Source organism: Impatiens glandulifera, chromosome 8 (assembly GCF_907164915.1).
Source record: "Impatiens glandulifera chromosome 8, dImpGla2.1, whole genome shotgun sequence".
In the NCBI taxonomy this organism is placed as follows: Eukaryota; Viridiplantae; Streptophyta; class Magnoliopsida; order Ericales; family Balsaminaceae; genus Impatiens; species Impatiens glandulifera.
In genome coordinates, this window is record NC_061869.1 from 17,479,654 (window position 1) to 17,495,877 (window position 16,224).

A 16,224-nucleotide genomic window follows, 5' to 3' on the forward strand; every position below is an offset into this window, starting at 1 on the left:
TAAATAATATCTCACACTTAATATATTATCAAGTATAATATATATATATTATAAATATAATTTTTTATAATATTTACTCGCGACCTACTCAAACTGAAAATATAATATTGGAGCTCAATTAAAAAATCAAGCTACTCGACTCGAGCTCAATCAAATCAATGTCGAGTTTTGACCGAGTTATTCACAAACTTTTTGACTCGTTACATCCTTACTTTTGAATATAGTAGCTTCACTCGTAGGAGTAGGAACAACCGCTGAGATGGTCAATTACATTCAACAGTTCTGTTGTGTCTAACAGATAAAGTCATCATTGGAATCTTATAAGAAGAGACTAATAAATATTAGACATTTTAAAGTATTCAAGTCAAGATGGAGATTTATTTAGTAGACTTGAATATTTGAGTTAACAAAGAAGAGAGTTTGGATCTAGAAGAGAGATGATAGAACATCTGGGTCACCTCTAATATTGACCAATGCATCTGTGGCGTTCCTGGCATTGACGAATAAAATCAAATGTTCTACTACCGAATCTTCTATTCCTCTGTTCCGGACCAATCATAATTCAACATTATTATTTTATTATTAAATTAAGTTTTGTGTTGAAATGAAGAGAGAGAGACCCGAACCCAGATATAATTATGGGACCACTTGATTCATGTAAAATCAAGTTTGAGAAGCACATCACAAAGGAAGGAAAGAAATATTTCATATCAGGAAGCGCTATTTAGTGAACCTTGTTTCACTTCACTCCACTACTCATTATAAATATAGAATACTTTTATAATGCTTTTAATTACATGTAAATCCACTTACTCATTCATGTAAAACCAAAACCTACAAAACAATACAAAATAAAATATATTAATTAGTTTATTGTCTATATAATTATATATTATATAAATATATGTATATATAACCATATATTTATAAAGTTGTTTGTGATATATTTAAACTAATTTGTATGAATTATTTTATAATTTATATAATTATATATTATAAATATAAGCACATTTAAAAAAAAAATTGTGTAAGATATTTAAATAAATTTGTAAAACAAAATATTTTATAATTTATTTGTGGGATATTTAAACGAATTTATTTTAATTACTTTATATTTTATATAATTATGTATTAAATATATATATATATATAAAACAACATGATCAAAAATTTCTGTAATATATTTAAATTTATTTGTAAGATATTTAAAAAAAATTATTTAAATTATTTAAATTATTTTATATTTTATATAATTATATATTAAATATATATAAATGTTCATGTAAAACCACTAACACATTTATGTAAAAACATTTATACGATCATGTAAAAGCATTTATGCTTTCATGTAAGTCTGCAAGAGAATAAAAAAATTGAAACAAACGCTACTTGGTGAGACTTGCTTCACTAGGTATTTACAGTGCTCAAAGGAGTGAAACAAACACTACCTGTTGACGCTTGTTTCACTAAGTATTTGCAGCGCTGATAGGAGTGAAGCAAATTTTACTAGGTGTTTACATTTGTAAGATATTTAAATGAATTATTTTATATTTTATATTATTATATATTAAATATATATATATATATATAAATATATATATATATATATATATTCAAAAATTTCATTAATATATTTAAATAAATTTGTAAAACAAAATATTTTAAAATTTATTTGTAAGATATTTTTAAAAAATATTTAAATTATTTTATTTTTATATAATTATATATTATATATATATAAATGTTCATGTAAAACCATGTAAAAATATTTATAAGTTCATGTAAAAACATTTATTCTTTCATGTAAGTCTGCAAAGAATAAAAAAATAAAACAAGCGCTACCTGCTTCACTAGTTATTTACAACGCTTAAATAAGTGAAATAAGAACTACATGATGATGCTTGCTTCACTAAGTATTTGCAGCGCTGATAGGAGGGAAGCAATCGCTATCTACTGAAACAAACTTCACTAGATATTGACATTGATAAGATATTTAAATGATTTTATTTTAATTATTTTATATTTTATATTATTATATATATATATATATATATATATATATATATATATATATATATATATATATATATATATATATATATATATATATATATATATATATATAACAACATGTTCAAAAATTTCAGTAATATATTTAAATAAATTTGTAAAAAAAATATTTTAAAATTTATTTATAAGATATTTAAAAAAATTATTTTATATAATTAGATATTAAATATATATAAATGTTCATGTAAAACTAACACATTTATGTATAAACATTTATACATTCATGTAAAAGCATTTATGCTTTCATGTAAGTAGGGGTGAGCATAATATGGGTTTACCCTAACCCAAACCTAACCCAAACCCAAAATATTAATTAGGGTTGGTTAATATGGGTTGGGTTGAGTATGGGTTGGGTTGAGTATGGGTTGAGTTTAATTTGGGTTGGGTTAGGGTTACCCAAATTATATAAATTTAGTTTAATTCTCTATTATTAATCCAATATAAACTAATCATCTTCCAACTTTAAGTCGAACACGTTTTTAACATGTTTAACATATTTTTCATACGTTTAACACGTTTTGCACACATTTAACACGTTTTTAATATTTTTAACACGTTTCACTTATAACATGTTTTTCAAATATTTAACACGTTTTTCACACGTTTAACACGTTTTTCATACGTTTAATACGTTTTTCACACGTTTTCACATTTTTGACACGTTTTCACGTTTTTGACACGTTTAACACATTTTCACGTTTTTGACATGTTTTCACGTTTTTGACATGTTTAACACATTTTCACACTAATAACACGTTTTTCACGTTTTTGACATGTTTAATACGTTTAACACGTTTTTGACAAGTTTAACACGTTTTTTACGTTTTTGCACGTTTACCACGTTTTTAACATATTTAACACGTTAACACGTTTTTGATAAGTTTAACACGATTTTCACGTTTTTGACACGTTTAACATGTTTTAAACATATTTAACACGTTTTTGATAAGTTTAACACGATTTTCACATTTTTGGCACGTTTACCACGTTTTTGACATTTTAACACGTTTTTTTATATGTTTAACACATTTTTAATATTTTTATCACGTTTTCACACTTAAAACATGTTTTTCACACGTTTAACACGTTTTTATGTTTTTGGCACGTTTAGCAAATTTTTGACATGTTTAACACGTTTTCATACTAATAACACGTTTTTGTCATGTTTAACACGTTTTTGACATGTTTAATACGTTTAACGCGTTTTTGACAAATTAAATACGTTTTTTTTACGTTTTTGGCACGTTTAACACGTTTTTAACATAACCAACACGTTAACACGGTTTTCACGTTTTTGGCACGTTTAACATGGTTTTAACATTTTAACACGTTTTTGATATGTTTAACACGTTTTCACACGTTTAACACGTGTTTCACACATTTAATATGTTTTTCACGTTTTGGCATGTTAAACACGTTTTTGACATATTTGACACGTTTTTCACACATTAACACGTTTTTCACATTTTGGTACGTTTCATACGTTTTTGACATGTTTAACATGTTTTTCACATTCTTAACACGTTTAAATGTTTGTAACATGTTTAATACGTTTGTAACATGTTTAACATATTTTTCACGTTTTTGGCACGTTTAACACGTTTTTGACATTTTAACACGTTTTACACATTTAACATATTTTTGACATGTTTAGCATATTATTTTGCACGTTAACACGTTTTGATAATTTTTAACACGTTTAACACGTTTTTGGAATTTTGGCACGTTTAATATGTTTTTCACACGTTTGACATTAAACGTGTGAAAACGTATTAAACGTGTCAAAAATGTGAAAAACATATTAAACGTGTCAAAAACGTGTTAAACGTATCAAAATGTGCCAAAAATGAGGAAAACGTGTTAAACGTGCCAAAAAAGTGGAATATGTGTCAAAACGTGTTAAACGTGCCAAAAACGTGAAAAGCGTGTGAAAACATGTTAAACATGTTACAAACGTGTTAAACATGTTACAAACGTGTTAAACGTGTTAATAATGTGAAAAACGTGAAAAACATGTCAAAACGTGTTAAACGTGCCAAAAACGTGAAAAATGTGTCAAAATGTGTTAAATATGTCATAATCGTGAAAAATGTGTCAAACATGTTAAAAACGTGTTAAACATGTCAAAACATGAAAATAGTGTCCAACGTGTCAAATGTGTTAAACGTGTTGAATGTGTGAAAAACGTATTAAACGTGTCGAAAACGTATTAAACGTGCCGAAAACGTGAAAAATGTGTAAAAAAACATGTTAAACGTCTCAAAATGTGGAAAACGTGTCAAAACGTGTTAAACGTGTCAAAACGTGTTAAACGTGCTAAAAATGTGAAAAACGTGTGAAACGTGTCAATAATGTGAAAAACGTATTAAACGTGTCGAAAATGTGTTAAACGTGTCAAAACGTGTCAAAAACGTGTCAAAACGTGTTAAACGTGTTAAAAACGTGTTAAACATGCCAAAAACATGAAAAACGTGAAAAACGTGTCAAAAACGTGTTAAACGTCTCAAAACGTGGAAAACGTGTTAAACGTGTCAAAACGTGTTAAACGTGCCAAAAATGTGAAAAACGTGTGAAACATGTCAATAATGTGAAAAACGTATTAAACGTGTTGAAAACGTGTTAAACGTGTCAAAACGTGTCAAAAACGTGTCAAACGTGTCAAAAACGTGTTAAACGTGTTAAAAACGTGTTAAACATGCCAAAAACATGAAAACGTGAAAAACGTGTCAAAAACGTGTTAAACGTCTCAAAATGTGGAAAACGTGTTAAACGTGTCAAAACGTGTTAAACGTGCCAAAAATGTGAAAAACGTGTGAAACGTGTCAAAAACGTGTTAAAAACGTGTTAAACGTGTCGAAAACGTGTTAAACGTGTTAAAACGTGTCAAAAACGTGGAAAACGTGTTAAACGTGTCAAAAATGTGAAAAATATGTTAAACGTGTCAAAACGTGTTAAAACGTGTTAAAACGTGTTAAACGTGCCAAAATGTGTCAAAATGTGTTAAATGTATCGAAAACGTGAAAAAAACGTGTCAAAACGTGTCAAACGTGTCAAAAACGTGTTAAACGTGTCAAAAACGTGTTAAAAACGTGTTAAACATGCCAAAAACATGAAAAACGTGTTCAACGTGTCAAAAATGTGTTAAACGTGCCAAAAACGTGTTAAACGTGTCAAAAACGTGTTAAAATTGTCAAAAACGTGTTAAACGAATAAAAATGTGTTAAATGAGTCAAATAAATGTTAAATAAAAAAATAAAAATAAAATAATTTGGGTTACCCAACCCATACTCAACCCAACCCATACCCAACCCATATTAGTAAATAATATGGGTTGAATTATGGGTTGGGTAAATTTAATTTGGGTTGAATATAGGTTGGGTAATACGGGTTGGGTTTACCCGTTTGCTCACCCCTACATGTAAGTCTGCAAAAGAATAAAAAAAATGAAACAAGCGCTATCTTGGTGAAACTTGCTTCACTAAGTATTTACATCGCTTAAATGAGTGAAACAAGAACTACCTGATGATACTTGCTTCAATAAGTATTTACAGTGCTGATAGTAGTGAAACAAACACTATCTAATGAAGCAAACTTCACTAGTTATTTACATTTGTAAAATATTTAAATGAATTTTACTTTTAATTATTTTATATTTTATATGATTATATATTATATATATTTTATTTATAAGATATTAAAAAAAAATATTTAAATGATGTTATATTTTATATAATTATATATTAAATATATATAAATGTTCATGTAAACCACTAATACATTTATGTGAAAACATTTATACGTTTATGTTAAAATATTTATGCTTTCATGTAAATTTGCAAGAAAATAAAAAAAATGAAACAAGTGCTACCATGGTGAATCTTGCTTCACTAGGTATTTACAGCGCTCAAAGGAGTGAAACAAGCACTACTCGATGATACTTGCTTAACTAAGTATTTGCAGCGCTGATAGGATTGAAACAAACGGTATCTAATGAATCAAACTTTACTAAGAGTTTACAATTGTAGGATATTTAAATGAATTTATTTTAATTTTTTTTTATATTTTATATGTTTATATATTATATTATATTATATTATATATATATATATATAAACAAATGTTCAAAAATTTATGTAATATATTTAAATAAATTTGTAAAACAAAATATTTTAAAATTTATTTGTAAGATATTTAAATAAATTTATTTTAATTATTTTATATTTTATATAATTATATATTAAATATATATAAATGTTAATGTAAAACTATTAACACATTTATATGTTCATGTAAAAGCATTTATGCCTTCATGTAAGTCTGCAGAAGAATAAAAAAATGAAATAAGCGGTACCTAGTGAGACTTGCTTCACTGAGTATTTACATCGCTCAAATGAGTGAAACAAGCGCTACCTGATGAGGTTTGCTTCACTTGGTATTTACAGCTCTTAAAGGAGTGAAACAAGCCTGTGAAACAAGCGCTACCTGATGAGGCTTGTTTCACTAAATATTTACAGCGCTGATAGAAATGAAGCGAGCACTACCTAATGAAGCAAACTCTACTAGGTATTTACATTAATCAATCATTCATTTGCGCTTGCTTCACTTTTATTTACATTGTTATTAAAAGTGAAGTTAAGTTCACTGAAATAATAATTTAATTAAATAGAAATTTTTATGTTGCACTCTCACTATTACTTTCTCTCTCATCGATTTTTCAAACCCTAGCACGAATCTTCTCCACTACAATCTTCTCGCAAAAATGGAATTTGGTGTGGGTGACGTCGAAGGTTCTTTGCGGTCTTTGGGATGATGTTAATGCAACACTGGATCCCTTGAAGTGTGTATCGATTTGTTGTTGTACATCTACGATTTCTCTGTTAGAAATCGCCCGTCGAGTTTTTGTCTTCTTTTTGTAGATCTAGGTAAACCAGATCTGCAAGAGAGTGTTCATCTTCTTTTATGTTTTTAATCGTCTTCTTAAAGTGTCCGGATGAAGTCGTCTGTTAACTAGGTAAAACCCTAAACGATCTTTTCGTATTTCTTAACAGTTACAATGTCGGCTTTTTTAACAATTATTGCGACAAAAATACTTCATATTATTCATTATTCATCAACATTAATTCTACTCATAACTATTAATTATATATCTGGACTCTTGGATCCCTTGAAGCGAGTAACTATTTACTGTTGGATATCTGCGATTTCTCCCATACAAATTGTCCGTCGGGATTTTGTATTCTTTCTGCAAATTCGTTACAATATAGAACGAATTTTGGTATGTTGGCTTAAATAGACAAGTGTGATCTAAGTGTTATAATGTTTTACTCATTTTTTATGCGTCAAGCAGCTATATTTGATGGCAAATGATTTGATTTTACAGGTTAATGCTGTCTTATCTTTTAATTACCTAATTTTTTTCATTGGAGTTGTTAATGGATAACTCGTAAATTTGTTTTGTTTATGTTTGTGCAGATTATTGGTGAAATATTTATGTCATGAGCAACATTTAAAGCGATGGAATTCGTTGGATCTACAATTGAAAGTCTAATTGTAAGTTGATCAAACAATTTTCACTAGATTTGAGTATACAAATTGTGTTCATTGGTAACCTAATATTTTTTGTTTGTCTTGTTTCTATAAGGATGAAAGAGATGTTGACCTTGTGTAACATGGTTGTTGAAGCTGGAGGAAAAAATAGAGTTGTACCTACTAATTCAACCACGTATGAGTACCTTAAGGTCAATTATTTTATATGGATGTTTTCGATTATTTGCAGAACAAAATATTCATTTAGTGGTATGTTACAACAATTCTGTGAAAATATGCAAACCAAAAAGACCAAAGACACTATAAACTTTATTAAATTTGATTGTTGAATTTGGGTTTCTATTGACTAAGATCTATATATAATTTATACCTTGTCATCTAATCAGTATAGGACTTTTGTACCGTATGAAGCAGTTTACAGTGATGATCAAACTGGGCAATCAAACCCCCTTGTGGCCGCATTTTAAAGAATGTGCATATTCTCATATTCAACAAGAATCGCGTTGGAATCAAAATCGTCGGCATATCTGGCACGGTCACACGATTTAGTTTTTAATAGTCAGTTACAGGAAATGTGGTCATAGTAAAGATTGTCGGCACGTCTGGCACGTTCGGTACAACCAACACATCTAGCACGTTCAACACATCGGGGAAAATCCTCTAGCATAGTCGAAAGACGTCCTGCTGCACTCGTCCGTTCGTCGCCATGCCTCCTGTAGTTTGTTGTGACATTTTATGTCTTGCACTGGTGCATGTGCGGTCTGTTCTTTAGTACTGTGCAGGTGCATGTACAGATCTTTAGGGTGCAGACCTACAGTCTGACTGCCCTTCCTAGAGACACGGATATCGCATGTTGCACCTTGTCGAGTTCTGTTTCAGGTGCTGACGTCTTGGTGCAGGTGCTAAAGAAGTTCCTCGTTGAAATGGTGCAGACGTAGTTCATCCTTGATATTTGTTGTTTGTTGCAGGTTGCAGGTTGTGCAGTTGTTGTGTATTGTGCAGTCTGTAGGCTTTGCTGATGCAATTGCAGTTCATCCATACTGTTTGTGGTCTGTTGTAGGTGTTGGTTGCTGGTTCTTGTGCGGGTTACAGGTCGTGCGGCTGCTGGTATTGTGAAGAGCACAGGCTTTCTAGTGAAGGTGCAAATGTTCTTTTTTTAATTTAATCTCTCACGAATATAGAATACAATTATTTTATAGCACAGATCTTATTCTTGTCACTACATGCTTTAAAAGCATTGAGTGCCCAAAATATTGCTGAAACATCAATTTGTATATATGTATTATTTATATATCACAAACTTTGTCCATTGTTGTTTCTTTTCATATTATTCTTATTGTATTTTGAGCTTCATTTCTTTTAACACCTTTTGTTGCAGAATACAGCTAGATATTTGGCAAATAACGAGTTTCTCTCAAGATCATGGAGAACACTACTGTAATACATTATATTTTAGATTTAACATGTTATGATTCTGTTTATCCTATTCAAAAGATTACATCGCTTAATCAAAAAATATTTATTTTTCTCATGGTCAGAAAGAAGATTATATATGTTGTGAGAATGAAGAGTATAATGCAGGTGCATATATAGATCTTTGGGGTGCAACTCTATAGTCCGACTTCCCTTCCTAGAGACGCGGATCTCGCCTGCTGCAGCTGGTCGAGTTCCGTTTTAGGTGTTGGCGTCTTGGTGCAGGTTCTAGAGTAGTCTCTCCTTGAATATGTGCATGTGTAGTTCAGTCATGATGTTTGTTGTTTGCTGCAGTTGCAGGTTGTGCGGCTGTTGTATATTTTACAGGCCATAGACTTTGCTAGTGTAGTCATAGTTCAACCCTGATGTTTGTGGTCCGTTGCAGGTGCTGGTTCTTCATCTGCTTGTGGAAGCGGCTGTAGTTGTACTATGTAAGACTATGACAGCAGTGAGCACTTCTACACAAATGTTGTTAGAAGGAATATATTCACCTCTACACGAAGAAGATTTTCTTGATGATGATCGCCATAGTCTGTGGCACTCCGATCAACTGGTCTTACATCATTTTCGAGAATCTCAAGAAAATGGTTTCCTCTCCTCGAACAATGATCGGTTATATTCCTCAGATCAACAACCTCATTCTTTCCATTAACAACAATCTCGGACCAAGAACATACGTGAGACCATCCAACATTTTGACCAAACAAAAGGTCGAAAGTTGGACTCATATGATAGAGGTAGCAGAAATCAGAAGGGATGGAGTCTAGGATCTTCAAGTTTTTAAGTTATTTTAGCCTAAGTAAATGTAAACCGGTTATTTTGTCCTAAAAACCGGTTATCTTCTTAGATCGACATTTTATTAATGAAGTTATTTCCTAAAATTTGCATTTAATATATGTTTTAAAAAATATATTAATTAAAGGTTAAATCATTAAATGTCTTTGAATCGGCTTGTTTGAATCAGTTATTTAAGATGTAGTTAATACATGTTCTTAAGATCATTGATTAAAACTTAAACGGTTATTTTTACCTTGGGAATAGACTCACTTTCAAATAAGGCGCCATTTTTGCCGATTTTGGGGGAGACGTGGGGTCACACGTCAAAAAGTGACGGTTCATTACCTGTTTTGGAAACAAATCACTTAACCGGCACAATATATTATATATAAGGAAGACATGTCGAATTTTAGGATTATATCTTATTTGTAAAACCCTAGATTATCTCTAAAGCTTTAACTTCTCTCTAGAAATACACTATTCATCTTCTTCGTTAAACTGCAAAATGGGAAGAGATAATTCTCCGTTTAATCACATTGTTCAGGTAAACTTCGAATGCATCAATCATGGAGTATCCGTCGAGATGTGGAAGCTAATCCAATCGTTTGAGGAGTCCGGCTTGAGGAACTTTCTAGAAGGACCGGCGTTCTATTATTCGGAGGCCGTTCGTGAGTTCTTTGACACAGCAAAGTTAGTGGACGGTGCTATCAAGGCTAAAGTTAACAAGGTAGAGTTCACTATCTCTGAAAGCTTATTCACCGAAGTTCTAAAAATTCCAAAAAGGGGTCGGGATTTATTGAAAGAAATGTCTCACACCTCAACATCCAAGCTTCAGATGATATTTTTCGATACCGATATGCTAGTACAGTTCAACGGGAAGAAGAGGTCCCTGAAGTGAGAATATCGGGTCCTATGCGATATAACCTCTAAGGCGCTTCAAGCAAAAGGGGAAATTTTAACAGTCTCACTCGATCAAAGTTCGACATGATGGGCGCTATTGTAAGAGGCGACCGAATTAACTAATGACGTATTCTCTTGACATTCTATGCGAAATGGTCACTCCTAAGTCCACCAGGAGTCTTGGCTTTGCAATGCAGATCGACTAGATCCTAACTCATATGAATGTCCCCACCGGTCCAGGTGCTCCTCTTCCCCATAACAAAATCTTAACCTCTGCTAGCACAGGGAGATATTTTGTTAGAGCAAGAAAGACTAAAGGATCTATGTCCAGAGGACCTAACAAACACCCGGCTGGCGAAGAAGCCGCTAGCGAAGACATCGGTACCGGTTCTAAGCTCACTAAACTAGTCGATCGAACAATCATTTCAAAGACTTAGGACTGCCGCCGAGTCTACCGCCAATGCTGGTAGCCTAACTAAGACAAAACAGAAGAAAACCGATGAGATCTCCTCAGGACAAGAGAAACTTCAACTTGAGGTAAACATTCCAACCCCGCCTCCTTTTAATGCTACTGCTGTTGTTCAGAAGGAAGCTTCGGTACTTCTGATTGAGCTTGCGGTTTTAGAGACTCAACCGGTAGTATCTGATATTATAAATCAAGTTGTTAATGAAAGCGATCGGATGACTGAAACCGATCGAATAAATGTTGTTGATGAGATCAGTAAGATAACTGAAACCGACCGGACAAATATTATTGATGAAACTGGTCAGATGGTTGAAACCGATCAAAAAGACGTTGATAAAACTAATCGGTCATCTCCACCAAAAACTGATCGGTCCACCATGTTAGAAACCGGTCAGCTAGAGAAGGCTGCTACCGGTCACACAAATACAAGTGAAGAGAATCAGGAGAAGATCCCAACCAATACCGTGAATACTCCGATTTTAAATGAGAAGGCAGTCAGAACAGTTATTCCAAACATCGATGAAATACCCGCCCCTCACCAAGATGATGAAGAGGTTGAGGTAGTTGTTAATCTTACTCTTAAGGAGGTTGAGGAGAAAGAAAGTGAACTATTGATCTCTTCTATGTGTGGGCGAACGCAAGGCTGGAAACGAGTTTTAGTGAGGTGTTTCTTGAGGTTCCGGAAGAGAAGAAGTGGTCTGCCCTTTTGTCCTTGGAACAAATTATCTTTTCCCTGACAAACACTTCATTAGTAACTTAAGCCTTGATGAGAAGCAAACTTGTTGAAGCAAATACTAGAAGGAAGGTGTTGCTGCTGATCATTGAAAAACGTGAAGAAGATCTCAACCTAAGTGGGGCTACGACAAGAGTGGATAAGATTGTAATTATATTACTAAAGGCTGTTATGGAGGACTTCCTTGTCACTATCTATAAATTCGAGGAAGTGTCTATACTGGTTATTGAAGTGCCCATAACGGTTGAAGAAATACCAACATCTGCACCGGTTGAAGAAGGGCCTATTATCAAAGGTGAAATTCGAACTGTTAAAATTGTGAAGCTGTCATTTGAAAAGGGTCAATCGTCTAAGCCTACCTGGACTCCCTCTGAGAAACGAGAATTATTTGACGGCTATGATGTTAAAGGCCCGTGCGCTAAAGAAAATTACCTTGGGTTGGGAAAATAGAAGTATGAAGAAATAACCGAAAGACTTAGAGTCACTTCGGAGGATAAAATAGAATTCGATTCGCTGAAGTCAACATATAATGAAGAGGAAAATGAGGATGGGCAAGACACCGCCAACTCCAACCCACCACTTGCCGGAAAGGAATCTAAGAATCCAACCAAATCTTTATCGGGTAAGTCCTCTAATCATAATAACAAGACGAGGGATAACAATATTGAAAGACCTGCCTGTACAGAACAGTCTCTTTAAATCAGTTCTCATGGGGTACTACCTATTCAATCCCGCACCTTTGGTTCAACTCGATCCAATTCTGAAGAAATCCCAAGACTGGATACTGAGCAGATACTTTGAAACATCCTAGCTCCATGGAAAGCATCTATTGAAGCCCAAATAGCTGAATCAAATAGAGAGCGAGCTTCCTCATCAAGGTCTCACAATCAAGAATTTACAAAGGTAAGGCAGGAACTGGGACAGATAACTCCCGTCATCACCAAAACACTCTCAGTCGTTGAAGTCATATCATCACAACTCTATGAACTGGTTATGTCTAAAAGTGTTGTCGGTGCTGAAAACTAAAGGAGCATGAAGAGGCTGCCCTTCGTATCAAAGAAGAAGAAGATGCGAAAGCAAAGGCCACTAAAAAGGCTGATGAAGAGGTCGCACGCCGTCTTCAGGAGGAACTCAATGCCAATGAAATAACTGTTCCATCTCTTACCGATAAAATGTCTAGGGCGATTAAATAGAAGAAGTCCAAGAAATCTGAGGTAGCGAAGTCCAAAAAACCTGAGAACGAAAAGCCGAATGATGAAAAACTGGAAGATGATGAAATACTGGAAGAAGATGATAAAATACCGTTGATTCGAAGACGTAGAATTGAAATATCTTAGCCTCAACCAAAAGTACCTCCACCCGAAGTTCCACACAATGCTCGGTCAAACCGAAGAATACGAAGAGGTGGCAGGAGCTCGACTGATCACAATGTTGAAACTAACACTGACAGTCAAACAAATCAGGACTTTATGAACAAATAGGTTGAAAAAGATCTCTTACAACCGCTTTCATAAATGAAAAGAGGGAGACACTAAATCATACCCTTCTATCTATCTTTTACTTACCATGTCTTTACTTTCTGTACTTTTGGGATTGAAACATCTGGTTTATGCTTTACTAACTCTATCTATTATGTTTATTTAAACAAGAATGCCTAATGATAAATTTGTTTTTAAAATGCTGGTTTTGATAATTTTAAAAGTTAAAACAATCAAAAAGGGAGAAATTGCAATAAACGTTTTTCATAAAAATAAACTAACTTTGTTAATTTATTCTAAAATATCAAAGAGGGAGAAATTGTTAGAATCAAAATTAACTTAATATAAGCGGCCAACGATTACAAGGTTTTGAATATTTAGATTAAATAATTGTTGTATAAATACCCAATGAACAAGGAATCCTGATTAGGTATTTGTTCCTTTGCCATGGATTCCTTGTTTCATCCAACAAATGTTCTTCATCTTTGCCACAGGTAGTGTTGTAAACATCAGAGAATACAAAAGGTTGTTAATCCGGTTGAGCCTTGTTCTCTTAAATAGAAATATGACAACGGTCATATTCTTCTTCTTCAACGGATATATTTCCTTGATAGTACTTCGTTTCTTGAATCTGATTGGTTGAGGATCGGTATAGTACAGCTTTGGGATATCCTATGATCTTGTTTGATAATAAGTCAACATGGCATTAATTTGATTAATGATTTTTGAGGTGCGGATCAACATGTAAATTTGTCTTCTAATGATTTGACTTGTCTAGGATAATGTGATAGACAACTGCTCCAAGTGGACTATATCGGACTTATACCGAAATGGTAGTCTGGGTTCATTTGACAGGTTTCTGCTCCCAAGAAGGTTTCTTTAGACTTGTATAAAAATAGTAATAGTACAGTCTGGACATGTGAAGGCTCCCCTCTGTAATTACCGAAATTGTTCTGTATTTGTACTAAAAAGGAAACTGTCGGCTACGCTTAGTATAAAGTTGTCTTAGCATAAAACTGGTTCCGCTTCTTGGATCTAACCGGGCAAGCTACCAATCAGATTACCAATTTCGCCCTTTGTGAATAACCGGTCAAGATACCGTTGAATGGATACTACCGGTTCTGCTTTTTGGAGTAAAAACCGAGAATATTACCGAATAGACTATCGGGAAAACTACTGGTTGTGCCTTCTTTTATAAACCGAATATACTACCGATCAGACTACTAATCGATCTATCAGTTCCGCTTCATAACATACTACCGATAAGTCTACCGATCAGCTTGCTGAGGGTAGAGTCGATTTCTACTACCGAACCGATCCTGTTACCGGTCCCGCTTCTTATAAATGACCAAACATAAAGCCGATCAGATAATACTGATTTGCGTCGTCTTTATAAAACCGAAGATATAATACTGGTCAACTAGCTGAGCGGTAACGCCGATTTTCATTACCGAACCGATCCATTACCAGTTGCGCCTCTTTGATAGATAACCGAATATAATACCGATTTGCGCCGTCTTTATAGAACCGAAGGGATAAACTATTGGTTGCGGTTTTACCGAATTTTTCATTCCGGTTTTTCTTTATCCTGCACAAAAATGAATTTGGTTAAATTCTTTAGATAATTAGTTACTTATTAAATAATTATCTAATTTATCTAACATACTTTTACATGAACGTATAAATGTTTTCACATTAATGTGTTAGTGATTTTACATGAACGTTTATATATATTTAATATATAATTATAGAAAATAGAAAATAATTTAAATAAATTAATTTAAATATCTTGTAAATAAATTTTAAAATATTTTGTTTTACAAATTTATTTAAATATCTTAAACATAATTTTTTTATTATGTTGTTATATATATATATATAATATTTATTTAATATATAATTATATAAATTATAAAATAATTAAAACAAATTCATTAAAATATCTTACAAATAACATTAAAAATATTTTGTTATATACATATAAATATATAATTATATAAATTATAAAATAATTTGTACAAATTAATTTAAATATATCACAAATAAATTTATAAATATATAGATTAATTGTGACAAAGTAATTATGTATTTTTTTATATTTTTATATTTATATATATATATATATATATATTTATATAGAGTATGACATAATTAATACAAATTAATTTAAATACATCATAAATAAAATAATAAATATGTTTTTATATATAATTATATATAATATAAAATAATTAATATTTTTATTTATATAATCAAATGAAACAAGCTTCAAATTAATTATTTACGGAATCAAATGAAGCAAGCTTCATTCAGTTTACATTGTAAATAGAAATGAAACAAGTTTCATTCATGTGCACTTATTTCATTTTTTTATATTTAAATAAAAGTGAAACAAACTTCACTCATTTGCGCTTGTTTCATTTCTTTTTAAATTGTAAATAAAAGTGAATTTACCTTCACTCATTTGCGCTTGTTTCATTTTTATTTACATTGTTAATAAAAATGAAGCTAACTTCACTAAATTAATAATTTAAATAAAAAGAAATTTTGTTTGTTGCACTCCTTTTATTCATTTTCTCTCTTTCGATTTTTTAAACCCTAGCAACATAAAAATATTAAAATAGTACTACAAGCTTCAGAAACCACAACGAAATAATAATTCTAAGACAAATTAATTTGAAAATAGCTACTAAGTTTTGTTCACAGTAGCAATAACAACATTGTGCACTTATTGCAGAAAATCGCTTGGATTATAACGAAACTAGTCATGTCCGGTATCT